The sequence below is a fragment of the Caloenas nicobarica genome, chromosome 2 (genome assembly GCF_036013445.1).
Source record: "Caloenas nicobarica isolate bCalNic1 chromosome 2, bCalNic1.hap1, whole genome shotgun sequence".
Taxonomy (NCBI): domain Eukaryota; kingdom Metazoa; phylum Chordata; class Aves; order Columbiformes; family Columbidae; genus Caloenas; species Caloenas nicobarica.
Window position 1 is genome coordinate 16,917,194 of NC_088246.1, and position 25,838 is coordinate 16,943,031.

General features: G+C 47.0%; 1 long non-coding RNA gene across 1 annotated transcript; it reads left to right on the forward strand.

Annotated features, from left to right (window-relative positions):
- The first annotated feature begins 2,410 nt into the window (after positions 1 to 2,410).
- LOC135985997 (uncharacterized) lies at positions 2,411 to 20,067 on the forward strand. Its single transcript, XR_010605830.1, has 3 exons — positions 2,411 to 2,549; positions 3,161 to 3,269; positions 19,347 to 20,067. It is a non-coding gene; the product is annotated as an uncharacterized LOC135985997 (long non-coding RNA).
- Positions 20,068 to 25,838: the final 5,771 nt, after the last annotated feature.

A 25,838-nucleotide genomic window follows, 5' to 3' on the forward strand; every position in this document is an offset into this window, starting at 1 on the left:
GAGCCCCCGGAGCCGGCTATTTTCTCATCGTCGCATGACTAATATAACCACAGGCACTTGAAGTATATGGGAATTGTTCCAGGCACTGTTCAGAGGGCAGCAGCAACCTTTCTGCTGCGGAGGGTCTTGTGATTTCTTTTCTTTTTTTTTTTCCTTTCGTTAAAGAGTTTGCTGGCACCATCGGTGCAGAGCAAGACAGACCCCAAACCTGGCACCACTGGAAAAGAACTCTTCTTGAATCCTCGATACTCCTTGAATTTCATTCCAGCACAGGCCACGCTGGTGACAGTGACTGACCGTGCATTTTTCTCAGGCACGTTCTCTAGTTAAGCTCTGCAAAACTGGCTGAACCGATCATTTCATGGTTCCTGCACCAGAGCTCACAAGACACACAGTGCAGCCTTGCAAGGCTGTGCCATACGTTCCACAGCAAAACACCAGCAGCGCGTGGTAGCTGCTCACAGCTTTGGTAAGAGCCATTTTAACTCCTGCGTGTGCTGACTCTGCTTTTTTTGGGTTCTCCTCCAGTTACCCTGGAGCACGCAAGCCCCTGAGCAGGGTTAACCAGCTCCCTGCTGGGGCTCTCATTAGGAGCAGCTGAGGCGTTGCTGTTTCCTCTGTGCCTCTTTTTACATCTGTTTCTATGTTTCTGAGAAACCTTGCCAAGAACACCCCAATTTATTTAACTTTCACGTCTGATTTGATTTGAAGCTTCTCAGTCCCTCACCCTTGGGTCTGGCTAGATCACTGGAGTAGAAGTCACAGGATTTCTGAAAAAGAAATAAAAATGCTGATTAAACAAAACCGTTGAAAATATCTGAGAATTAATTTACAGACTAGATGTGATAGTTCCCCAAAATGGCATCTTTCCAACTGCAGCGTCCCTATCACTCCAGTCAATGATGGGACAGATTAGGTACTGAATTCCTGCCAGATGATACACTAGAGCATTTTTATTTATGAGAAATGTTGCAATTTGGTAGGCTTTGACCATTCGTTTGAGCTTTGGATGTTCACATTGCCTGATTTTGGCAAGTTTGCACCTCAGTGAATAGCTGTGTGATGTTCAAAATCCACATGACCACAGCAGTGGTACCTTTTATTTATAAATGTCACCCACACATGCTTCAGCTACATACGATCTGGTAAATGGAGAGTGCAATTACACTTCAGCATGAGAAGAGACACAGAGCTGGACGAGATCGGGAAGGGTGATGTTCTTCATGTTTCAATTTCAACGCTGTATGACTGAAAGCTTGATAAAAATCCTATCTCAACAACAAAAACTTAACAGCCAATTAATTACTAACATTGTCCCAAATGACTTCTAAATAAAGAAGAATGGGGCTGTCTTCAAGGCTGACATTTTAGGTGTGAAACTCAGTTTCGTGCCAGAGATCCTCCTCCCCGCCCTGCGATGCTCCCTGTGCGGGGCCAGCCCAGCGGGAATCCAGCTCTGCAGAACCTCTGAACGGTGCTGCTCACATCAGCCCACGGCTGATGTCTGCAGGCCGGGAGCAGCACTAGCTAGTCTGTAAGATAAATATGTCAGTGAGCCACACAGAAACACAGAAAACTCTTCACAGAAAAGGGAGTTGAAAGACATTTCTGGCTGTGAATTCTCTGTTGCAGTGATGGTGTATGGCTAAAAACCCAGCTATTGGTGGCTGAAAGGCACAGGTCAAAATCAGATCTTTGCACTTTCGAAACATGCAGGAATTCATATTTAAGCCTTCAGGCCTAAATACTGCAGGCTGAAATTTCTAACTAGCTCCACAATGTCCAGTCCACAACAAGAAAAAACAAGTCTTCAGCAAGCAAGGAAAAAATTTCTTGTGCCTGGCTCTCCAATTTTTGCAGAACAACTTATGAAAATTACAGTCCTTTCCTTTAGTTCAGTTTATAACTGGATCCCTGGGATAAAAATACAGCTCTGGGACCAAACTCTGTTTCTTGCAATAGAAGAGATTGTTTTGTTTGACTTGTTTCCTATGGAGGTCGAAGAAGGGCATTTATTTTTTCACAGATCTAGATGGGTATCAAGTGATGGTTAAAATAGGAAAATACCCCAGGAGCTCTGGCCTCTCCACGTAGGTGCAAATCTGTAATTCAGCTGAATTCGTTCCAGAGCTATATTAACCTGAGTGTGGGTCAGCAGATGGCAGGCAGGACACAAGGGCAGAGTGGGGCAGGAGAATAGACTTGCTAAACCCTGAACTTGCAACCGGATCTCTGCCAGCGGCTGTTCAAAGCCTCCGGAGACTGCAGGCAAGCTGGGGGCAGGCTGGGCTCCGCGCTGGCACAGGCGGCCACTGAATCAGGACCTTGTGCATTGATTTATTTTAGAAAGCCCAGGATGCAGTTACTGGACAGTCTAAATATAGCTCTATCAAAAAGGAAAACCAATCTGGATGGACCTCAGGTGCCGGGACATGCTGTACAATGTGCAAAAAGTCGGCTCTTTGTGGGGGCAGAGATGGAAGGAGAAAGTGCCAGTGAAGGGGGACAGTCCCTGCGCGGGAGCTGGGTCTCTCCTGCAAACACAGCAGGTAGGTGGAGACTTCAGTCTGCAGAGCAAGCCAGCTTCTACCAGAGCAAGAAACAGCAATGCCCCAATGGCAAAGAAAAAAAAAAAAAAATCTGTAGAGAAAACAAATGGTAATTACATGTTGATAGAGCTCTGGTTCTCCAAAATCTTACTCTGAAGAAAGATGTGGAGGAAATCTGGTTTTGACTTATGCAAGCAGTCTTGGCCAAATGTCTTCTCTTCCCTCCCCCTTCACTACTTCGGTAGAAATCCCCTTCATTACTCACACACAAACAAGGCTGTTGCTATAGAAGACTTCTTGACTTGGTTAAAAAGTGATTCAAGAGGATCACCCGGTGGCTGAATGCTTATGCTAAGAGTAAGAGAGCAGAAACCAGGTCCTCTGCGGCGGCTGGGGCTGCGGGGAGAGCCCGGCTCTCCCATGAGAGCTTGCCAATCTTCATCTCTGGTTTTGCTCAGAAAGTGAAGCTGAACAGGAAATTATTGTGCTGCGTGACACAGAGGAGTGTATTATGCAGTATTAGGAAGATCAAGTTTATGAAATGTTATTTTTTTACTTTAACAGTTAAACCTTTGGGCTTGTTTTCTTAACATAATTTTCATTGTCTGCAGTTATTTATGTTTGAGTGCTCTGCTCCTCTGAAGGACAGGATTCCCTCCTCCTACACTAATGCATAAACTCTGTGTCTCCGTGGCAGCCCCGGGGTCAAAGGGAGGGAAGGTGAGTCCTGACACACGCCAAGTGTGAGGTGGAAACCATCCCCATGTGCCTCCTCACTACCCACCGATGCCAGAGCAGTGGGCCAGGCTCCTGGGCACACACGCGGCTTTGGGGACACAGTGCGAGGTGCAGGGGGAGAGGTAAAAGGAAGGGGCTAAGTGGTCTCTTCCTCCAGTGGGTAAATATGTGGTCTCACCTCCTTTATCTTTCAGAAATGGTCTGTAGCAAAGTGCTGGCATTGCAAGGGGCCCTGTGACCCAGAGAGCACAGTATGAAATAATTCATCTGTTTCCAAGAGTAAGGCTAAAATAAAATACACACTGCTCAGCTCACTGTAAACATTAACAGCCTCCCTTGTAGCCCTTCTTATGAGCCTCCTCCAGCTACCGCTATGTACTGGAGCAGCAGCTGGGCATTGCCATTGCAGATATATGCTCTTCTGGGAACATCCCCCAAGTTAAGGGTCCCTCTTGCTTCAAAGAACTTGCTCTTCTTTCATGCTTGCTAGAGACAGAAGCTGCCAGGTGCCAGAGGTGCCCCAGCAGCGAGCCAGCCCCGCTGCCCCAGAGCCGTGCCAGCACAGCTGCTGCAGGCGCCCAGCAGCCACCAGCTGCCCCATGGCCCCTCTGTGCCCTGGCCATGCTCCCTCCTGGGCTCCCAAATGTCCCTTTGCCTACAGTGTGGCAAGGAGTGGGATGCAGCACCCTGCCTTTCGTGGGAAGTGAAGGACGGAGAGAGATCGGTGGGGTCTGTCCGCAGGAAGGAGGGAAGGATGACACAGAGGAAGGACCAGGTCTGTCGGGTTGGATGGGGACGCCCGGAGAAGGTGGGAGGACAGTCACCAGCTTCCCTAGGTGATGGCAACTTGCTGCTGAGCTCCAGCTGCAAGGTCTGAGGTCTGACCTTGCCCAAGGCTGAGCAGGCTGCAGTACCCGAGGTGCTGGGTTACCCTCTGAGGATCAGATTGAAACCAATCTCTTGATTAGCTGTTAATTAACAGTAGCCTGCTCTACCTTGGGTGAGACAGAGGGTCCTGCAGATGTAGCATCTGGCTGTGCAACCAGAGGCTCTGCCACAGTGCAGGACGTGACACAAGGAGGCACAGGGGGGTAGGACATTAGGTTGGACATTAGGAAAAGGTTCTTCACCCAGGGTGGTGGAGCACTGGAACAGGCTCCCCAGGGAGGTGTCAAGGCCTCAAGCCTGACAGTGTTCAAGAAGAGACTGGACAACACCCTCAGACACATGGTGTGAACTGTGGGATTGTCCTGTGCAGGGACAAGAGTGGGACTCGATGATCCTTGTGTGTCACTTCCAACTCAGGACATTCTATGATTCTATGAGTAGCATGGGCATGGATACTGGCCCTCCCTAGCCCAGGGGCTTCGTTTGGTAGCTCCAATATTTAGCAGACATATTTTTATTTTATCTTAAAACACACCCTGAAGTTCAACATAAACCACTGTCACAGGCCTGAAGTTGAAAAGCAAGACAGGGCTCATGATGTATCGTGTGTGCATGTGGATCTAATTATCAGGGGAGCAATAACAAGGTAATGTCTCTCTGCTGAGGCTTACTAGGGTTCCCAAGGAATCATCTGAGAGAAGTATCTGACATTTTTAGAGTATTAAGGTCAAGGATTTTTCATATTTTTTAAGAGCTAAACATGTGGGACACATACAATATATTTTTCCATTCTAATTAGCATTTTCATTGGCTAAACTGATACTTTTAAGACACACACTGATTCCACATGCCATGAGAGCCACCGAAGAAAACAGATATGCAAAGACATTGTAATTATGCAGAATTTTAAGCAGCTTCTGCTTAATCAGTGAATGGTGTAATACTAGTCTAAAAGCTTCAACCAGCCTTTGATATAAAATTTAACTGTTGAAAGTGAGAGACAGAGAGAGGAAGACAGAGAGAGAAAAGACCTGAATAGACTTCGCAGACTGGAGCTGCATAAAAACCTCTGATCATATCAGTTGAGTGCCATGATTTGAACAGAAGAAGCAGAAAACTGAACCTGTGTTTGAAAGCTGTTTCCTTCCCAGATGGGAACTCAAAAGATCACCTATCCACTTGGTATTTAATTTGCAATATTGATGCGCTAAGCTGCTCCGACACACAGTAAATCAAGGAGCAAGAAGCAGAAGATAACTGCCAGCCCATACGGACAGTGACTCGCTTCATTTACTACTCAGAGAAGTGTGTCCATTTTGCAAACAGAAGTGGCGTTTTCCTCGCTCAGCAGCACTAAGTGTCTCATTACGGCAGGGCCGTCAGTGCAAAAGACTTACTGACAGCTTGGGTTAAAAGTGCCAAGTGCCCCGTGACTGCCCCAGTGAAAGTCAGTCTGATGCAGACGTGGCCACTCATATCTCTTTAAACGACACGAATATACTGCAGTGATGCCAGAAGTTCTCAGGCGTTATTTATCTGGGAAACGAAGTGTCTGGAAGGGAAAATAAAAGAATTTTGACAAGCTGTCCATGCCAAATGTGAAGTGCTTAGCTGTCTCCTGGAAGCAAGCAGGGGGAAGCCTGAGAAGATACGCCTTCCCAGGCCTGCTGTGACACAGCTGGGCTGCCAAACCCAGCCTTTGCCTCTGTTAAAACAGGCCAGGAGCTGAAGAGATGAAAAGCGAGAGATACCTGTTCCATCACCCACATCAGCACTTCTCCACTAGCAGCCCTTCAAACAACTAAGCAAAAAAGCAAGCACGGACTGGAATAACGCTCGAAACATGCTGTCGCATTTGGATGTCACTGTCGTCCGTCCTCGTGTGCTCCAAAGCCCACAGTTTGGTTTTTAGGTGAGGCCCTGGAAAAGCTCTTGCCCATGAAGCTGAACAGAGCATTGCACAACGCCGTAGCCCTGTAGCACAGCACTGCCAGGCCATAAGCTTTGCACTGAATTTCTAAAGCCTCAGAACGGAGGCTTTTGAGCTATGCTTGGTGTGAACTTCTCTTGACCTGCTTGCAGCTCTGTTTTACTTTGTTTTGCTTCGTTTAGCTGCAGCAGCAAGCTCTCTAAGTGACCGTGTGTGCAAAGCTAATTTGTCTTACTTTTATATATCTTTGCATGGTACAAGCATACTTTTATAGCGATAGCAGTTATTCTATGGAGAATGAGATATTTATGACTAACATAATAATGTAGTGTAGAGGAGGACAGGACTGCTACAACAGCCGTCGAGAAGTGGAGACACAGGACGAGGCACAGAGGAGCACATGCATGGGTTGAAGAGAGATGCGGCACAGGCTGGCACTGACGATCCCACAGCTATAAACATCTCAGCCATAGTTCAGTAAAAATGGACCTGGACAAAACTGGTTTTAGGGTAAAAAAGGCAACAAAGAAATAGCACCCTGTAAAAGGCACCACACACAGCAAATTCCAGTGAAACATGGAGCTGCACACCAGTGGAGGAAGAGAAAGGTGTAAAAAAACCAAGTTAGTAAACATATTAAAATTACTTCAAAGTAGATCCTAGACAAAGGAAAGAAACAACATCAACCTGAACATCACGCCCCTCCCCACAAAGCACTCCAGATGCCCCCAACTTGCTGCAACACCCCCAGCCCCACCAGACTGAGACCATCCACCTCAGGGCACAAGGAGCAGGGGATGGGCGAGCCTGACACCAGGAAAAGAGGTAGGAATTAATTGTGTGTGAAAAGATTTTAACTGCACTGTTGTTCATTCTTTTTCTGTAACAGTTAGATCTAGACTAGCTGTGACTCTTGAATTACTGTTAAGATTTCAGTTAGCATAAAGCGAGTTTCCTCTTCACCTGTAAACAAGAATTTTAACATAAAAATTGCTGGAATTAATGAAATGATTCATCGAAATGACAGAGAGGGCACAGATAGGAGAGTCTACTGGTCTTCTGCAGGCTAGCTCTGGGCTGCCACAATTCCCGTGACAGAGCCGTGGTACGGGGTGACTTCTGGAGGTCAGACGAGGCACGGCTGGGAGCTGCACAGCACAGCGTGTCCCTGGGCCAGGGACAGCTATTTCGGCAGAGAGCGGCCGCGGTGGCAAGATTTTCACCCACCACAAGGAAATCACTGCCTTTCCCAGGAACACAAATGGATTCCAGTGGGGAAACGAGAATCCTGGGATAGATGAACTGCAACACACATTATTTATGTTAAAATGCTAGAGATCAGGCCAGAAAATGCTATAGCCAAATTGATTTGGAAGGGCCAAGTTGGATTAATGAGGAGGCTAGCAGAGGACGGTATGTGTATAATTTGTAACTTAACCCAGGCTGCAGTGGTATGGAGACGCCAGCTGTCATACCCTTTGTGGATGCATAGAAAACATTGAACATGATTTAACAGGACTATTTGGATCAAGAGATGTTGAAGTTTGTTTTTCACCAGACCTTTGCTGATAGTGTTTTTTTAATGGACCTTTCCGTCCCAAACTGTCGCCAAAACTCAGCAGGATGCAATTTCTTCTTCATTTTGCCTGTGAAAGTTAAAGCACTGCAGTTCAGTGGGGCTAATCATACTAGCAGGTATCAAGTCTTTACCAGTCCTTAATCACGTAATTTTTAAAACTTTTTTTTATCCTTCTTAAATGGAGATAGGGGTATTTCCAGCTACTAGGTTAAAGCACCTGGGAAACACCAACTGCAAAAAAATGGAGGCTTGGGAGGGCTGGGGGCCAGTGTCCAGTGCATTATTATGCAAACTGTATCACATACAGCACCGACTACCATTTCTGTAATCACAGTTTTTATGAACTCCGGGAGCTGCGATGTGCTTTGAAAACCTAGTTTTTGGGTGGACATATCTGGATGCCAGATCCAAGTCAGCCCAACCAGATCAGTGGAATGAAACTTATGGACATCATGAAGCTCTGGATCAATAGAAGCACAAGACCCTGGCAACTCTTCAAATGGGCCAACATCTTCAAAGGTCATTGCCAATTTTGCAATGCCAGATTTTTAGTCTAACGCTCAGACAGACATATGCCACCTGCTTTACAGATACATAGAAAAGCTGTTTTTCGGTCCAAAGATCTTACTTTCTAAACACATGGATCCCATACAAGCAAGGCTGCTGCTAGAATTAATAGTCTACTAATCATGTTAGCTTTTACTTTTCAGCATATGCTGATGCCACATTTCTGCAGCCAAGTTATCCATAACATGAAGGATAGTTTTGCCTGCTTCTAATTTTCAAGTAATAGTGGGAAAATTTTAGATTTAATCAGAAGAACCTGACATTGTTCTACAGTTTTGTTCTTGGCATTGCCTTCACGATGAAAAACACTACCAGTGTCCTGCTTTCAACCTCTTAATAGAGATGGGGGTGGGTATACCCAAAATTTCCTGTCTCCATCATTATGGGTGGGACTCCCTCAAGAGGTGAGCTGGTTTCCCATTACTTGCTGCAGAGCCTGGGCCTCCCATGTCACCAGCCCAGCTCCAGGGCTGCCGGCACAGTGTCCAACCAACCCGGCAGCCACCCCGTGCCATGTACGGGGGCCGTGAACATCCCTCCTGGAGCCGTTTTGGAAAGCAGCCCACCCGCGGGACCCGCCGCGCTGCTGTGCTGCCTTCCAAAGCAGCTGGCGGTGGGGAGGGCAGGCACGGTGGCTGTCAGGCGAGGGGATCAGGAAGATGAAGTCCCCTTTGGCACTGCCATAGTCCTGCCCGAGCTGGACTGTGTGCTGTCAAACGAAAGCGCTGGGGAATGTTTTGCTGCGGTATGTTCTCTTTCCCACCCTGGCAAGATAAGTCATAGAACAGAGCAAGTTCATTATGTTCCATGTTTGTTGATCTAAGCTAGACAGAATGAACTCAGGCTGATTTTATTTGGCTGGAAAGGACTGAGCAGCAGCTAATATTAAACACCTCCCATGTGAAGCAGGGACATTGGTACTGAAAGAATTATAATGACTTAATGTGAACATTAATAAAGTGTTCATGAATAATACATTTGAAATTATTACCTAGATATTGGCTGGCTGGAGCTCCAACCTTAGCCCATATTTCTCTGGAACTATTTAACCTCGTCACTAATTTAGGGGATTAGAGGCACTAGAAATCCTAGCTTGGGGGAACACAGACAGACTTAACAGTACAATCTTTGTACCATTCACGCACTGTTTATCTTTTGCTCCCATGAAAGAGGGTAACAGATAAAATGAAGTCTAAGAATGAAGTCTATAAAATGAAGTCTATGCTGAGTCTGTAGCTTCTCTACAAAACAAGATGGGGCTTCCACCAACGCAGGCCATGCACCGTCCGTAAGAGCTCATCAGAAGTGTGGGAGCTGTTTTCCTGCGAGGCTGCAAGTGCCTCCAGCAGGTCCCCACCAGTTCCACATGTTGTTGACATGGCCAACAGCCACATTGTGTCTAATGGAGCAGACAGCAAATTCAGCCCATGTCCTTTAGATTGCTAAAGTCAAGATTAAGATTCATTCAGAAAACATCCCACTAGCCAGAATTTTCCAAGCAATGGATGGAGGCAGAAAACACTGTAATACATAGGCTTGTAACATGACATTGACACTCGACTTTTCTTTCCCCATCGGCTGCTCAAGTAGCTGTATCCTTGTCCAACACCCAGACACTCTGCATATACCTCCTGCATGGCTCCTTCTTGTGGCCACAAAACCGCACCTCTAGCAAGTGTGTTAGTAACACAGGGTACAGCGATGCAAACAGATTACTCTGAAAGAAGTGGAGGTGGAGATTCACAGTGCCAGTGTAGCTGCTAGTGGCAAATTCTCAGAAGCAGCCTCTTGCCTCTGAGCAAATTTCCCTTTATGGTTAGGCAACTTTTCACGTACCACAGGCTGTGAATGGGACCTTGCTGTGGAAAACATGATGTGATATCAATGCAAATCCCCACAGTCACTTGTTTGTATAGCTGTACCTTTGGAAATAAGAGTTGCAACCAGAGCTAAGTTTGAAAAGAGCCCTGCTGCTGGCCAAACAATGCTTTCAAAGGACTTTTGAACACTGCTTCATGTGGGATTTGTAAATTGTTTTGTGTACAACTCACTGCAAGCCCATTTCAGCCTGGGTCTGAAGCACGGTTTATAGTTAAAAACACCACGCAGCTGTAATACAATAACAAAGCAGTTCCTCTGACTAAAACTGGCTGCAGTCCTAGGGGCTTTTCTCTTGCTTTCTCAGTCACACCCTTCCCTTAAATCCCCTCCTGGGTTGCCCAGCTGACCCCAGGTCTGGGGCCTTTAATGATCAGTCTAAACCAGCAAAACGATTTTCCAGACCAGAACATTTTGGGTTGGATAAATAGATAAAGAGTGAGCTTAAAGTACTGCCTCATTTTTGACTCATGAGCGATGCCTGACATGACCGATGTGCCCCCAGCTGGTTTGCAGAAACCGAGCTATCAGGGGAAATATTCATCCTCAAATTCCCACGCACCATAGATGTGGCGTGGATGTCACCAGAAGGCCACGCCAAATGCGCACCCACACGCCTCTCCTCCGCCCCACCCCAAACTACCGCTCTGGGGTAGGTGTATGGGTGAGAGCTGCTGGATTTGTTCCAGCTGCCCCTGCCCTGCGGTGTGAGCACCCAGCGTGGGGGGCACAAGGACCCGCACACGTGTCCGGGCACGGCCACCCCTGCCCAGCTGGCAAAGCCACAGAGCCACGCAGCGCTGTGCGGGACTGCGCTCCGGTTCGGGACTGGGGCAGGGCAGAGCAGAGGGGACATTTCCTGCAGAATGTACCTGCGTTCAGCAGAATTTTTCTTTGTAAGATTTAATTAAAGTAAGGGAATACTTAAACACATCTTTGCAGTAACCCAATTTGAAATTCTAAATTTTTGGATATTGCCCTTTAAAAAAAAAAATGCTTGTTTGTTTTTTAAACCCTCAAAATCTACAGAGAAATATTCCCCAAATTTCTCCAAATTTTCTCAAACTGAAACTCCTGACCAAGCCAGGCACTTTCACAGAAACAAAAACAGTAACAAAGCTGGATCATTAACATTGCATAGAAGCTCAGTTTCATCTGATTGTGTTCGAAATTTTGATACTTTCAATATCTTTTTCTTCTTTACCAGTTCTAATAAACCACAAAACTTAGGGGAAGGAGATACTACAATACACACAAACCTCAGTAGTTCTCCTCAGTGCTCAGCAGGCTCTCTTTAGCAAGCCAGGTGTCTGGTTTTGTCATCAATCCAGACATCACCCCAACCTCCAGTCCACTGTGCAGTGCACAAGAGTGCCTGTGTTGCTCTAGCTCCACTTAGCCCAGGGTCTGCTTTCAGTGATGAAAGTCCACAGGACCAGGTGTCTCCAGGCCAGGCATTCCAGTAAGTGAAATTTATTGTTTTAATATTCCTTTCTCCCATTTCTCCATCATGGGATCTTCCATCACTAAATCAACATGACTCAGCCTGCTGCAGAAAGACAGAAAACAGGACAAGTGCAGGCTGTCTAAAAATACAATGGAACCAAAGAGGTCCTGTGCAATATTGAGTTCTACTACAGCACCAAGATGACTCAAGAGAGCTACTTTGTGAGGCCAATAGAAGAAGAAGGTAGCAAGAAAAGCTTGGTGTCAATCTGGGTGCAAATCATCCCGGTCTCCACATTAAAGATGGAAATCTGAGGTCCTGCACCGAGCAGGAGTGGGTGATCATGTCCCTCCAGCCCAGTGCCTTTGTCATCACACTGGTCACAGAGGAGGTCATGGAGGTTTGAGGGTGAACATTTCCATTTTGTTTGCCCCTTACTCTGTGCCCAACATCAGAAGGATAAGAACATCTCAGTGTCCACTGGAAATTTCTCACTGCCAGAGAAGAGAAAATTTGGCTTGACAACACCTTGTCTTATGGATGGCCCAAATGTACCACCCAAAGGAGAGGACAGAAATAGTATCTTCAGCCTTTCTACATTAGCTGTCTGCATGGGAGACACCAGATCTGCCCCTCCCTGCAAGTGCTCTATCCAGCTCCTACAAGATACCTGGAAGTACTCTATACATTTATAATAATGCTGAAGGAAAGCAGTGTCTGATGGTACGCAGTGCAGAAAAACAGGGTAAAAATATGATCCAGAGGGTTTACAATCTAATTAAAGAGTTTAATTCTTTATACACACTGTAAAACTGAAAATCCAGGGTAGGTCCATTTGAAAACAAAGCAAACCAGAAAAATGTGAGCTGTTTCACACTGGGCTATGGGTATATTTATGTAGAAGACTGAACAAATAAATTAGTGGTTTCTTTTCTGATAATGTAAATACTCCCAAGAACACTGGATATCCCAGCAAAGTCATCTGGACGGGGATATAATGCAGTGCAGATGTGAAAGTGCTTGAAGGGAAGGAGGGAGCGTCCAAGCCTTTCCCAAGGCTCTCCTAACACCCTTATGACAGTGATCTGCCTCAGTGTTGTTGTTGGCATGGCTTGTTCAGCAGCCGTCACAGCCCAGTTTCATAATTGAAGCTACAGGCCCAATTCATTAAAAGAAGATTTACTGGTGTTAAGGGGGTTTTGTTATAGATCTTGTTTTTGTAAATGGGGCTCTATAGTGCATTATGCATGTGATTTACAGAGGAAAGAAAAAACTCTGAGTTATGGGGAGAAGTGCATGAGAGCAAGGTTCTTGGAGTGAGAATAGTTTAGCATGGAAATGAGATTGCGATCTGGGGGAGAAGGAATGCAATCTCCTCCTATCTGCTGGCATCCCAGGAGATGTCACAGCAAGACGCAACCGCACGGGTGTTGTTGGGGTGCTCTGCACATCACTGCTCCTGCTGCCGTCCTCTGCACCCCAGCAGCTCCAGGGGAGGTGGCAGGGAGCAGGGGGGCTCCGGCTCCCACAGCTCGCTGCCTCCAAAGTGTGGCCTCTCCTGTCTCGGAGAACTGCTCAGCTAAGTGCTGAGACCCTGTAGATGCATTCTACACTTGTGGCGACTTTCCAGCCACACTGGCAAGTACAGCCCAGCATGGTTAGCAGAGGGAGCTGCAGCTATGGTGCAAGTGACTGTGGAGAGACACGCTAGACTATATAGGGTATGGCATAACAATGTTTGGCAAACAGAGACCTAGGTAATACAAGTAGTGGAGCCTTGACCCCCTCTTTCCATTGACTGCAAAGGGAGCCAGGGTGAATGGCCCTGATTGAGATGAAGTTCCTCCACAGGTCCTGGTTTAAGCCACGTTTACATGCTGGTTGTCCATCCATGTGGCAGAACACAAATAGTGTGGCTACCTACAGTGCTATCTATAAGCTGTCAGCAACACAATGGCTGGATCCAGATGTGGAAATCTGGAACACAGACCAAAATCCTTCTAGTCCTCTTCCTCCTCCCCTTAAAATAGCCCCTTATTAGCCTTTATGTCTAGAGTACAAAACAACTGAGTAAAATGTTCTGTTCCTTTATTGAACCCTTTAAGTTTCTGTTCTTAAAAAGCAGCTAGATTATTTTACAAAAAAAAAACCAAACCAAAACCAAACTGTGGAAGCTTCTAATTTTTATTGGTTTTGTCTCTCTAAATCCATAAAAAGCAATATTGTAATTAACAAGCCTAATGAGTAATGCACAGCTTAGTATCAGCCCCTTCAGAGCTGCTCAGAATCCATGACACCCAGGAGTTAACAGACTTACAGTAGTCAACAAAGGAAATTGCTGTGTTTTGATTTATGATGCTATGTTATGGTTATTTTGCTCTTGCAATATCTGATCTGCTGTAGTGACCTACAAGTGACACACAGTTCTTCCAGAGGGTGTCCTGCACACAACCAAGCAACTTCCCTGGTCAGATCTTGTGCATACAAAATGTTGTCTGGAAACATTCATTCACATCTTCACAAGTGATTCACTTACTACAGGAAAATCATAAAGGCCAAAAAAAGCTTGTAGGCATTTTAATAAAATGGAAGTGTGAGGTTAAGCATTTACTGCCTTTAATTTAAGTTGTTCATGTTTCTCCAGCTATCAGGAACTAGTTTCCAGAGGCCCTGCAGGTGTTCGAGTGCACATTGGATTTGACAGGGTCTATTGTTTGTGCCAAGCAGTAGATTTTTGAGCAACATTTGGAAATGTTCACAGAAAAGGGCAATTTTGGACTTGTACAATGGGAGTGATTATGCACAAAACCCGAAGCTAAGTTTCACTTGCTCAATGGGAGAACAAGGAGCAAAACCATCCTTACAAGTCATGAATTCAGTCAACTTGATGTCCAAATACTGCATACTAGATGTAGGCTGCTCCCAAATTGCTTTGACCAGGGAGTTATCCACAGAGTAATTTTGATTAAGTAAAAATGTTGTAAATGGTCATAACTTGCTTGTAGTCAAGGGAAAAAAGATAAATCATCCAAATACAATCTTCATTCCAAGAAGTTTATTTTGTTCTAATCACACGGCAACACACAGGTATCTGTATCCAGTCACACCCCACTGGCAAGCCACCAGTAAATCAGCCTTGGTGCTTTTAACCCATCTTTTTCATTTGCAAACCTCTAAAGAATCATGTAGCGGAGGGAAAGATCCTGCATTTCAAATGCAAGCTGGCTGACAACAAGCAGTTAACCTGGACAATCCCCGCAGGTGTTGTTCCAGGGATCCACAGATGATGACTGAAAACCATAGTTTTAGATCAATCATATTTGACAACTCAGTTTCAGGGCTGGGCTTTTTCCATGTTGGAACTGTAAAGTTAGAAAGAGATTAAGAAGCCTGCCTAATAATTGGCATTCCAGCCTGCCAGAGTCATATCATCACACATAAAATTTATATTAGATGAACAATCCAAAGGTTGCCAGGACAAGTATTCAAAAGCTAGGCAATACCAGAAATAAGTCACTATGCTCTGTTTTATCATTCTGAATGACACAGCCGCATTTTCCTTCTGTGGCAGTCATCACTGTGCTCTCTGTCCTCCACAGAAAACAATTACTGTTTTCAAGCCAGTCTGTGAGATTAGCATTTCCGTGAGTGAAGATCCCATCTATGCTCATCCACATAAACCATGACACCCAGAGTTTGCCAGAAATTTGATTGCTCTGTTTGAAGTGTCTCTGAAGTGTTTGGAGTGATTTTTCAAGATTGTTAAGCCTGGCACTTCGTCTGCCCAAAGCACTGGTGTTCAGTGGCACTACCTACCTCTTCAAAGACTATTTGAATGATGTGTCCTGCATCTCCCAGGGACAGGGACAATTCAGGTTTCTGGGGTGGTACTGTCCTTCCTATCCCTGTGCTTCCTTGATGCAACGTGAGCTTCCATTCATGCTCAGAGTGGATGGACTTTGGGAGGTACTAAAACAAGTCTGTAAATGTACCTTGAAGACTGCTCAGGTGCTTCAAAGGCTGTTCTTTTGCTTCGCGATCTGCACTATAGCCAGTTATTTTGCCACATTGAGAGCCTTTTCTGGAGTGTGAAAGAACTGTCACCCCTCCTACTCCCCACCCGAAAAAAGGCACTCAAGAATTTCAGGCCATGGGGAAAAAAAAAAAAATCATCCTTAACTTGGATCTTGGAAGTAGCTCACGCTGGATGTCTGGCATGGAAAATCTGCCTAAACATTTTCAAAAGTTTGGCAAAATCACAAACAAGGGAGACTCAGGTCTTATAACAGGGAAAACTGTTCAACCCAAATAATAAGTACAGCTGCTAGATCTCTCCAAAATAGTACTCGATATAAGATCTATGAGAGTTTCTCCACATAGAGTTCAAAGTTAATAAGCTAAGGACTAGTGTTTTATAAAGACCTAGTAAGACTGCAGAAAATCCTCTCCGTTTTCCTGCAGACATTTACTGAGATTAGACTGACACCAAGAGTTGTACTGAACTAAATCCTCAGCAGAAAAGTGATAAGTGTCTCCTGGTTAATGTGAGTAGCCAGTCTCTTCAGGTTGAATCACGAGATTTCTGTTCTACACTAACAACCTGTATGAATAATTCATGGACTATAATTGAACACTTTTAAAATCAAGGTGACAACAAGTATTCATACAAATCAGCTTCTGTCTTCCTACGGATGGCTTCTTCAAAAATGTTACTGTTCGTTTGTAGAAAGCCCTGTTTGCAAGAAAAGGGAAATGCATTAGTTTGACACTGACTGTCTCTGTGTGAGCACTGCCTCTTTCTACCTGCTTTTCACTTTCTAAGGGCTAAAATGTGGGAAACAGTGATCCAAAAAGGTTCTGATTTAGATACCAAATGTGCGAAAGATATGCCTGAAGATTTATCATCCCAGATACTGTTTCGGGTTCTCTGCTTTACGCTCATCTCTATTCTTCTGGATTTAGTTTTCACTGACACGTGTTTTCCCAAAAGCATCTTGCACTGCAGGAAAGAAGAGCTCCCTGAAGCCAGTTTGTGTAGATCTTTAAAATAATACTGGCTTACACATTAAAAGACATACACAGCTGCAGTGAAGGACACTAGGCTTTTGATCTTAAAAAAAAAAAAAATCATTTTACACAAATAAATCTGTGCAGAAAAACAAAGTAAGAGAAATCTGTGCCCTTTAGAGACTGGGGAAAGCAGCTGGCCTGGCTCGCGCAGGAAGCAGCCAGTGGGTCTGAGGGCGAGATTCTCCGCTACCCGACTCACACCTGGGCTGTGCTGCAGCGGGAGCAGGAGGACGTGCTTGGGGATGCAGGGATCTTGTGGTGGCTGACCCTGGAGAGACGTTCACCCGCTCCTGGCTCACAGTGCTTGAAGGGAGTTGCTTGGCTCTTTGTATCTATAAAATGCAGATGCCCCTTAGGCTGAACGTTGTGTTTGTCTTTTCTTGTGAAATAAGGCTTAATTTGAGAAATGTTTGTTCAGAGGTGGTGGCTGGCAGGCATCTCCCTGTCAGACAGCCTGTGCTCCAACTTGGGTCAGCTCTGAAAAAGTCAGATAAATGCTTTGGTGTCCGCTGTATGAACACCCTGCCTTACAGGCAGCATTAGGTGGTGAGAAGGGGAGACAAAAGAAGTGCAATTGATATTTGTTTTCTTCCTCCCCAGGCAGATCTGTAGTGCTTGGCCTTTATCTCCCTTCTGTAGTCTGTAACACCAAAGGGATCAGTTATGCTGATGTTATGCTATGCTGTGTTGTGTGACTTGCTGGCAATTCCAAGGACCGTCTAATGAGCTGTGTCTGACAGTGCAAGTAACGTGACAGCACTGCATGCCTTTTGTGTCACTGGAGAGAAGGACATGGACCAAAGCACCTGCCCATCTCCCAGCTAAGACAGGAAAGAGAAGATGTGCAGGGAGCTGGAAAAACAAACTTTAAGAGAAACAGATGAAAAAGAATGGCAAACACTTATAAAGATATAATGCTAGTACAAATTTTCCTACTATCAGATCTCAAAATTCATCACCATTTTACACCATGGAAAGCACACAAAGTCCATTGCCAAGTTCATCAAACTTGTTTACAACAGAATCAAGGGTGAAAAATTATCTTCATGCTCCTGCACTCCTGCAACGTTCCTCTCCTCCTCCCAGCTCATCTTGTGATGTTTCAGTATAAATGTTCCCTTCCCCACAACACCGAGTTCAAAGGATGCAGGAAACCTAAAAGTTAGGCTTGGGATTTACATGGATTTCAGGCAAAATGGGGTTATTTTGGCAAAATCTCTTTCAGATTTTGAGAAAAATACATAAGTGATGGGTGAGGTTACAGAGCAGCCAGACAACTAATTCCTCAGCTCACTGGGTGTTCCCAGTCATCCTGGGGCTCCGCTCCCCATGAAAGAAATGCCAAGACACAGCTTTCCTCCTCCAGCATCAAGCTAACATGCCCAGTCCCTTCCCAGCTGTTCTGCAGCCATCTCAACACAACCAACAATGAAAACCAAAGCCAATCTCCATAGACTTCCTATTTACTAACTGTCCTCAAGCTATTTTCCACATAAGTGCAAAATGTCAAATTTGCCTACACTGGGTCTGAAACCACAGGACTGGGATCGAACAATTCAGTTGTGGTGTCAAAGTCAAATGGGATTCTGGGTTACATATTTGGGACTGGGGTTTGTAGGATGGCTGTCATGAAAAGAGCTACAGAGCTCTGGCTGTTATGGTTTGGTAGGTGGGAAGAAACCATGGTTAATACAGTTTTGAAAACAGCCCCTTATTGCTCTGCCTCCATGAGAACTATCACTGAAATAAACCCCAGATCTTTTGGAATATTCATTAAAAATAAAAGATTCTCCCTTGCCAGAAGAGCCCAGCAGCCTGGAGTATGCAAACCTAACCTCATAACGTTGGGTATGTACCAGGCAGACCAAAGAGTCTGGTTGCCATGCATTGGCTTTTATTATTATTTGAGATTCTGGGTTATGGCTCAGTCTCTTCTTCTAGAAGTATCCTATTTTGCATAAATAATTTTATATTTGGTAAGAGTAGGAGAAATTATGTCAGTGTAGGCCATTAGTTGGAGTGAACCGATTAATAATTACTGGCATCCCAGTTTAGAAAGAGAAAGGAATTAAATACAGGGAGTTTTGGCCAGAGTGCAAGGTATAAATGAGAACAAGCCCGGCATGACACCAAGGGAAGGGAGGAGGGATGGCTACAGGAGGAAAGCGGGATGTTCTGAAGGGGTTTACTAAAGAATGAAGTGCTGATGATGTTGTTTCAGCCGAAGTGTGACTAGAAGTGGTGTTTAGAACCAAGAGCAGACGTCTGTGAAGTAAAGAAGGATGTTTTAAATGGCCAGTGGTAGCTGAGGAATGTGGTGACACTGCTGAGTAACTTCACCTATATTTTGTTGATCTTTTCCTAGTCCTGGGAAATCCCGTTACAGTGTAGTCATGGGTCCCCACACCTTTGGGCAAGTTGCTGAAGCAGAATCCCCATGTCGCAGGGATGTCAGAAGGGCAAACTGTTTGATGGTGGTAGATGGACTGCCCATCTACGAAGAGAAATGCTGAGCCTTGTGCTGTAACGGGTGCTTCTACAGACCCAAAGGGAGCTGCTGAGGTCAGGTAGGCCTGTCCTAAGGAACCTAACAGCGAAAGTGGTTACAGGAATGAGTTATGTTGATGTATGTCTCACAGGTAAATCCAAAGAAGCAGGAGCTCCAGTGGAAGGTTTTCTGAATTTTTTGTCCCTTCGCAGGTCTGCCAAACAGCGTTTCTACATGTGCCACAGCACCAGCTAGAGCAGCCAGCCACCACACCCATCTGCCCTCGCCTGCCACTGGCTTTTTCTGCCTCTTGTCCAGGCTCCAGTTTAACAGGACTCCGAGCCCACCAGCTCCCACCCAACCCCAACCTATCTCTGAATGCCTCTGCTAAATCCCATTGCCCTTTCACAGCCCGTTTGTGTTTTGGCTGTCTCACAAGCCCCTTTAATCTTTGGTAAAAGGTGCCTGGCCAGCACACAACCCCCCTCCCACTCCTCCCTGTCCACTGCCCCGGGTGAACACGACCGGCCCAGGGCGGTGAGCCTGGGTGGGCTGGTGGTGACCGGCCTGGCAGCAGATTTTCACGGCCCAGCCTGTCCTGCCGCAGGGCCAGGGTCCCTCTTCTGCTCGGCACCAGCTCAGCTCCCCAGGGACCCTCAGGACCGCCCGGCTTCCTGCACCCCCCACCTCAGCTCCCCGATGTGCCTGGCGGGTGGACCCCCAGCACCCCGAGCACAGTGTCTGTGCGCGCCCCAACACCCTCCGCGCTGGCACCTGCCTGGGCCGGGGCCTCCCCTCGGCCCTGCCCATGAGCCCCGGCCCGGGCGGCCCCGCGGCTGCAGAGCCGCCCCGGCAGCGCCCGGCGCGCCCGCAGGTGGCGCTGCTGCAAAGGCCGCCGCCCGGCGCGGGGGGACCGGACGGGACCGGGCGGGGCGGGACGCGACGGAACGGGGCGGGGCGGGACGGGCGATCCCTGCGGCCTCGAGAGCCGGCGGGAGCGGAGAGCGGAGAGCCCGCCTGGGGAGGCGCGGCCGCTCAGCGACTCTGCCCGCTGGCACTGCGGCGGTGTTTTGTACAAGGCTGCGAGGAAGGGCTGAGCCGGCCGGTGTTTAGCGCTGTCCGCAAGAGCCCCGTGATCCCGAGGGACGCCTGAGGAGACTGTGCAGCGCGGGGCTGCTGCGGGATGGGCGGTTACCTCAAAGACTTGGCCAACTATGGCTGCTTCTTGTCATGTTTTCCCTCGCATAAAGAACATCAATAAAACAAACCAAAAAGTATTTACCAACCGCATGAATTTCAACATGGGCAAGTGCTGGATTTTGCACCTGTGACACGGTAACCCTGGTTGTATGTACAGACTGGGGGATGAGATGCTGGAAAGCAGCTCTGCAGAGAGAGATCTGAGGGTTCTGGTCGACGGCAAGTTGAACACGAGCCAACAGTGTCCCTGGCAGCCAGGAGGTCAACCGTGTCCCGGTGCATCCAGCACAGCACGGCCAGCCGGGCAGGGAGGGGATTGTCCCGCTCTGCTCCGCACTGGTGCGGCCTCGCCTGGAGCTCTGTGGGCAGGTCTGGGCACCACAGGGTAAAAAGGAGATAAAGCTACTAGAGAGTGTCCAGAAGAGGGATATGAAGTTGGTGAAGGGTTTAGAGAGGAAGCCATATGAGGAGCGGCTAAAGTCACTTGGTTTGTTCAGCCTGGAGGAAATTGAGGGGAGATCTCATCACGGCTACAGCTTCCTCACAAGGGGAGGAGGAGCAGGCACTGAACTCTTCTCTTTAGTGACCCATGACAGAACCTGAGGGAATGGCAGGAAGATGTGCCAGGGAAGGTTTAGGTTGGACATTAGGAAAAGGTTCTTCACCCAGGGTGGTGGAGCACTGGAACAGGCTCCCCAGGGGGGTGTCACGGCCCCAAGCCTGACAATGTTCAAGAAGAGACTGGACAACACCCTCAGACACATGGTGTGAACTGCGGGGTTGTCCTGTGCAGGGACAGCAGTTGGACTCGATGATCCTTGTGGGTCCCTTCCAACTCAGGACATTCTATCATTCTACCAAGTGGAGTAATTTTTTCACTGGCGGACTTTCTTCTGCAGAAAACACAGAATCCCGGAATCACAGAATGTTAGGAATTGGAAGAGACCTCGAAAGATCATCTACAGAATCACAGAATGAACAACCAAGCAACAGTGACGGCAAGCCCGAGGGCAGCCTTCCCTTGGATGAGAGATCTGTAGCGCCTGGGCGCAGTGTTGGCACAGAAAGGCACCAGCCCCAGCAGTAGCACAGCGGCTCCGGGTGCAGGAAACCCTGGTGTTTCCTCACAGATTTTGGGTTAGGGTCAGCGTATGTGCTGGGAGGGACTGGGGCAGCGCAGCAGCCGCGCGTGGGGCAGTGGTAGCTGTGTAAAAACAGGGTCGCCAACCAAAGCGGGGACAAGTATTTGACAAAGATGGCCTGAAGTTAAGGGGGACACACTTCATAGCCATGATTTTTGTCTCTGCTCATGTCTTCACCTTTGGGGGTGAAGAGTCCTTGAGGAGGACGCTGGGGAAGGAGGTCTGCCACTGCCATCCCAGGGCTTTCCACTGAAGAGCACAGTCAAACCCAACTGTCAGAGCAAGAGCAGTGGTTACAAACCGCCGGTGAAGGGGACACGCAAGCCAACAACCACACTGCATGGGTCAGCCACAGTTGTTCTAAACAAGTGGCTCTCCTCAAAGGAGCTTGGCTTTTTTACTGCCCTACCTGCATGTAATTGAGTTTTTTTGTTTCCCTTCTCAGCTCAAACTCTTTGCTTCACTGCTCCACGGCTATTATGAACCCTTTCAATTATTTATGTGGTTCAAATGTAGCAACATTGCCTAAAAAAATCCTTAAGGCAGAGTTTTAGGAAATTGGTCAGAAGTCCTAGAAGCTGAGTCCCTGGGGATGGGTCGAACTTTGCTTTTTTCTTCCAGCTGCCTGCTGGGTGTTTGTCTGATAGGGATTGAAGTGAGAAAGGGTCTCGGAGTTCAAACGCCTTCCCTGCTGCAGCGAGGTGGAGCGTGGCACAGGATGCAGCTTATCACAGAGCACAGCTGTGTGTACCAGGGGTCTCCGCTTCCCTCTCCCGCCTCTTGCTCGGCTCCCTGCCTCTCCCGCGCATGCTGCGTGGAGGGAGGCTGGGGTAGGGTATGGTTTGCAGACCCATTAACAGCTCTTCAGCCAGCTCAAGTCTGTGTCACAGGGCATATCCTGCTGATTCAGCAGTAGAGGGCAGTTCCATCTCAGCGGGAAGGAGAATAACAGATATAAATAAATCTCCTTTGCCTTTGGAGGCCTGAGTTACACCTTACAACCCTGCCTGGTGAAATGTGGACCTATTATTACAAAACTCTGCTGCTTCACTCTCATAGTTAAAGCCATATAATTTCTCAGCAGTCAAGAAAACTGTACAGACACAAATGTAGTCACAAACATTTGGCAACCACTGAATTATAGCTTCAGCTGGAAGAGATATTCTGTTCCATAGAGCTGTGTGCACACCAGGCTTTGGTGGTTGTGGTATGAAAAGTTGGCGGTGGGGGGCACCTGGAGGTCTAAGCAGATCAAAAAAATGAAAAATTACTTTTTTTGGGGGGGTGAATGCATTTTTCAAAGAGCATTTGAGAAGGTTTGAAATGTATCCACAATTGTTTCATTATTCCCACTTCCCCCAAATTCTCTTTCTAAATCTGTTACCAAAACATATCCACAGGTTCTTAAAACACCAACACCATAGCCAATAATCATTTGATAATAAAAATGCAAAGTGCACGGCAATAAAAGGCACAATGTTCTCCATTAACATCCCCTTATTACAAGAGTTGACAACATTCCTGAATTTTGTTTTTCACTTCTCCAGGGGAACAAAAGATGATTTTTACGTAAGGAATGTTTCTGTTTAAAGTCTGGCCTCTGACTGTCCTGACTCACCTCCCCGCAGTGACTTGGCAGCAGGGGAAAGGGCCCAGTATTTTTGGCATGGTGCTGATATCCTTCAGGGGACCTTTGGCTGAAGTGACCGAGCTGTATGAGAGCTGCTTAGAGCAAGGATGGTGTTGCAGGAACATGGAGGTGTATCTGCACTGAGAGCGAGAAGAAGCTGAAAAGTAATGCAGAAGGAAAAAAAAGTTTTGTGGATACATTTCTGCCTTGGGAACTCAAGAGAAGGCTGAGAAGGGAAGGAAATCAAGCAGCATATCATGAAGTGAAGAGAGCAGTGACATTTTACAGCAGCTGAACATCTCCTCCACAGTGTTTGTACTCCTTTCATGTGGTGTTATCAGAGTTCTTTGCGAGGGTTTATTATCGTGTCCTCCCAGACAGAAAGCAGACAGCCATCTTGTGACCCGCATCCTGAGTTTTACAGCCCTCCTTGTCCTGTGCCACCTGGGGTATTTATAGTGTGACCCACCACTGGGAGAGCAGAGGACTTCCTTTGTACTCTAAACATCATGCTACAATAATAACGAGAAACTGGGACAAATGACAAGCCTTCCTGCCCACAAAATGTTATAACCCTGCCACTTCAAACGACGTGAGCTGGCTAGGTCACCATGCTGTTTGCTCTGCGGGTTCCATGTTACTGTCGTTGCTTCTATAGTGAAGCTGGGGCTAAAAGCTGTTCCTTGCACAGGACATGGAAAGAGAGTCTAAATGCTCTGCGGGCTAAATGGAGAAGGGAAGGGGGAAGAGGAGAGGCTGAAGCCCTCTGGTTAGCGCAACATCTGTCCTCCCAGCCCTTCCCAAGGACTGGCTGTTAAATCAATGGCAAAGTGAGCTACAGCTAGCCTTTGAAGTACACTACTACAGAGCAGCAGTGCAGCACCTCAGAGAGACTGAAGGGTTCTTTTCCTGTTGTCATTTTGCAAACACTAGCCATGATCTTGATTATCATTACAAGAAATGGTCTTATTTTAAGGGGCAAAAGGAAGGAGTTGGCTTCCTTCCTTTCTGCGTGACCGCCCTGAGGTATGACACTTGCTGCGTTGGCACCTCACTGCAGAAATGTTGCAAAGGGACTCCCAGGAGGCTGTTTTTCTTTCCCCCAGGAAAGCGAAGATTCAGAGCAGAACACAGAGAGAGATAATATGGCTTTAATTGAACCTGGGCATGCATACCATTGTCACCCAGAAAAGGTCAAACATGCTCTAGGGCTCTAAGAGGTCAGTGGGAGAGATAAAGCAGATGAGGTGTGTGTAGCGTAAGATAAGAGTTAAGGGTCTTATGCTATTAGCCAAGGGTCAGGCGTGTGTGGGCTGGTGTGGCGAGGGCTGAGTGAGCTGAAGTGCTGGAGAAGGGGTGAAAGGAAGACTGGGAGGGTTTTTGGTTGACTTAGCAAGAAACCCTCTGAGGGCTGAACATCATCCACTCACCTTCACCCGCCCCTACGTCTTCCCACTGACTCGCTTCGCAGGCCAGGGTGGGCCTGAGCGCATACAGATTTGTCTGGAGGGAGCACAGGCTATGTTGGCCAGCCCTGTCCCTGTCTGCTGGCAGGGAGCAGAACCTGCCCATCTGGAGCGTGTCATGGGTGTACTGGCCACGTAACATCCAAGAGCAAAAGCGAGAGATGGCTCCCGGCTGCTGTGGGCCAGCATCGGCCTCGGTACAGCTGCCCTCCTCTTTGCAGAGAGAGTGGGTGGGAGCAAGTGCAGGAAGGTCTCTGCCTTCATGCCCTCACCTTTCCTACTGGACTGCGTGTGCAGGTTCCCCAACACATGGCCAGCCCCTCGTTCTGAAACACCGGGTCTCAGGGTAACAGGACACTTTGGTCCCTAGCCATCATAGGGACTTCCTCCTGTTGTAGCTGACAGCAAACGGGCCAGTTCTGCTTCTCTGGAAAAAGTAATGAACAAAGTGTATGCATTGATGCAGGGACCAAAACTAAGGAGAGGAGTAGGAACAAAAAACACCCATCAGCAACTGGAAAGAACTCAATGCCTTCCTTCTCCTACTGGCAGAAAAAAAAAATAGGAAAATTAGTTTCTAGATGCAAATTGTGTGGAAACCGGGATTATGCTGGAACAGGGATTTTTATACTTCCAGCAGGTTGGGGAAGGAGAGGGTGTAGTGAGATCAGATTGGCTAGATGATGGAAAGAAAGGACAGCAAAACTACCACAGTGATTTATATCTTCAGCCTCCCCAGATCTTTCTGGTCTTCTGTTCCACAGGTTTGTTGGTGACAGATGAGAAAATCCAGGATGAATCCATTGCTCTTCTACAGCAGTACATGTGAATATGACCGTAAGATCTGACCTGCTTGTGAGCCAGCGACAAAAGACAGAGCTGCACATTTTAGCCATGAGCAGCCTACACTTTTACCTGGAAAAAAAAAATTATATTAACTTGATAGCTTAGTTCTCTTGAAGTCCTATCAGCACAGATACAGAGCACGCCATTCTTTACTTCAGCGTAGCCAAAGTAAACAATCCCAGTGCCATATCAACTTGTGCAAAGGGAGTAGAAAATACTCACATGGAGTGGAAAATGCTCTGACACCGTGGGTTTACCAAGGGCAGATGGCTGGTTGCCAGGCAGGAAAGGAGGAATCGACTCTCACACAGAGTCAGAATATACCCTAAAGGTAGCAAACAAACAGAACACAACTTGGAAATGAGTGACCTACAGTCTGTGCTGATCTGAGAAAGTGCGGATGTGGAAAGTAATTCTTTC